The sequence below is a fragment of the Galeopterus variegatus genome, unplaced genomic scaffold (assembly GCF_000696425.1).
Source record: "Galeopterus variegatus unplaced genomic scaffold, G_variegatus-3.0.2 Scaffold5072, whole genome shotgun sequence".
Lineage (NCBI taxonomy): Eukaryota > Metazoa > Chordata > Mammalia > Dermoptera > Cynocephalidae > Galeopterus > Galeopterus variegatus.
The window spans coordinates 58,361-61,169 of record NW_007731183.1 but is presented as its reverse complement, the minus strand read 5'-3'; positions in this window follow the sequence as shown (position 1 = coordinate 61,169).

The following is a 2,809-nucleotide window of genomic DNA, read 5'->3' as shown; positions in this document are numbered from 1 at the left end:
TTTTTTTTTTAAGAAAAACAGACTGCTCAAGGCCAGAGATACTAAGACTTTTATTTTAAGCCTTCAAAGCTGAAGGAGAGCCTCAGCTCCCTCATTAATGAAATGGAAACAAGACTCTCTTCCTCACAGGGTTCCTCATCCTGTTGTTTATTCACGGAGCATCTACTGAGTGCTGTGGAATGTCTGGCACTGGGCGCGACACAGCTTGCTCAGCATCATCGAAGAGAAGAGCTGAATATCTAAAGGTTCTCTGGGAGGGACCACTGAGGCAAGAGTGACAGACGTCCTCCACCAAGGGGTCAGGGAGACCCTCAGTGAGGAGGCTTTGTGATCAACAGTCATGTCTTGGGCCATTTTCTTTATCACAGAGCGTGGCTCCTCTGATCCCTCAAAATAGATTGCCACCTGCCAGACGCCCTCTCTCGCTGTATCTGTGTCTATCTGTGTGATGTATCTGTTCTTGCTCACTCTTCCCTCCAGCCTTCTATGACCCCAGGCGAGATCAGCAATGATCTCTGATCCCACAACCCCACACATTGACCCTTATCTCATAGTGAAATTACACGTGGTTCTATCTGCTCCCCCACAGGACCCCTGGACCCTAAAGGTGGGGACTGCCTCTTCCTCCCCCAGCCACGGCCCCACACTGGCACAGAGCAGACCACAACTCCTGCTGAGCTGGACCTGCCTCTGTCTTGGATCAATCTCAGTCTGGCTCTGCCATGCTCCCGCCTCCCCTCCCCCATCCCCCTTCTCCATTTGGCTTCTGCCCACCCTCCTGTCTCCCTCGCCGTCCTGCCTCCCCCTGCTCATTTGTTCTCTTTCATGAGATCTGTAACTGAGGGAAGATTCTCCTCTGTGTCAGGCCCATTCATCCTCCCTCCACCAGGGCCGACTGTGTGTGTGACTCTCATCTCCAGGTGCTTCTCTGCCTGCCCTTGGCTCCTCCCACTTTCCCCAGAGCCTGTGGCTGAGCTCTGACAGGTGCTCCCAAGTCTCTCCCAGCCCCAGAAGCAGCCCATTCCTACACAGGCTCCCCACCCACACATTCTCATCCACGCAAACCCCAGGCCACACACACACCCGTTCCCTACACAGACATACCTGGGCGCACATGTTCACCTGCCCCCATCCACATCACACCCACCCCCCTGGGGTCTTCCGGCCTTTCAGTGAGGACCCACTTTTCTTTTCCTGACTAAGTGTAGGGGATGCCTTGAGAGTAAACCTCCATGTTCTTTGGAGGGCACCCCTCTGTACTATTAGAAATTCCAGCAAACCTGAGGAAATAAGGTCTTCGGATGAAAACAGGCTTGGAGGAGATTCAGCAAAGTAGGTCCAGGTTGCCTACAATAAAGTTCCTCCCTCAACTCCAAGCCACATGTCCTCAAGGTTTCTGGATCAGTGGCCCTTGGTCAAGCCCTGGTCCCTCCTCAGGTATCTCCCTCCCAGCCTGCCCAGGCCTCTGGCTCTACCTGACACTCCCTGCTCCTTGAGAGCCTTTCAACTTCCTCCACACTGATGACATTGTCTCTGGGGTGTCCTGAAGCTCTGGACATCACCCCACCATCTCTGATTTAAAACCGTCCCTACTCTCTCTTCTTGTGGCTCCACTGCATCCCAGCACAGTCCCTCGTCCCCTGCTTCTGTTAGACACACACCTGCCCCAGACCACTCCTGCTCCTCTTCCTTCCCTGCCCCAGATTCTCAGCCTCTCCCTCCAGGTTACTCATGGGCACCTCCTTCTACAGAAAGCTTTCCTAATCGATGGGGACACAGAGGACACTCCCTTGAATGGGATAGTCTCCTTGGTCTCTACCCCTAACATAGGGTCACAGATTAACACAGTTTGTAAGACCTCCAATACACCCAATGCAATCTCATTTTACCGATGAGGGAACTGAGAAGTCAGAAGTGAGGAACGTTATGCAGGGTGTGAATCTCAGTCACGTGTCCGTAAACAGCGTGCACTCACTCCTTGCACGGTGCTCCCACACTGCTACACACATAGCTGCGTGGCCTGGACTGGTGGAGTTGGGGACGAGACAGGGCAGGAGGTGGGAGCTGGCAATAAGTCTGCATGGGACCACTGGGACAGACAGACGCCTCCCGCATCTTTCTGAGCCTCCTGGAGATTCTCACCCCTTCATCCGAGGAGATCACCCCAGGAGATGGCAGCCTGGCATGGCAGCCTCTGCGTTCGCCTCTCTCTCTCCTAGGAGCCCTTTGCGCATCAGGGAGGAAAGCGTTTCTGGTGTATTCAGGAGGAAATGGGCAAGACCTCAGAGGAGAAGGTGGCTCATTCTTGCAGGATTCTCATCACCTGGAAGCGATGGGAACGGCTGGAGGTGTCTCTCTGCGGGCATAAGGACAAAGGTCAGGGTCAGCTGAGAAACTCGCAATGAGGGGACCAGAGGGAGAGAGACAGAGACGGGCTAGGACGGGTAGGGAGGCAGCCAGCTTTCCCCGCTAGGCTGAGTTCCAGGCGGGAAGACAGGACTATTTCGATCGTCCTGTATCCCTCCCGCCTCCTCCCTCCCGGGCATAAAGAAGAGCGTGGTCGGGGAAGGGGTGGGGGACAGGGAAGGAAACGCGAAGACTCCGAAGAATGTGACGCAGGAAGGCAGGGGAAACGCAAGGAACAAAGGGAGACGCTTAAGAAGCGATGAGGGCAGCAGAAAGGACGGGTAGAGACATGGAGGCGGCAGAAAGGCAGGAACAGGACTGGGCAGAACGCGGGGCCGGGGCGGGGCGGGGACGAGCTCAGCCCCGAGGGGTCCGCCCTCCTCCCGGTGCCGCCTCGGGCCCC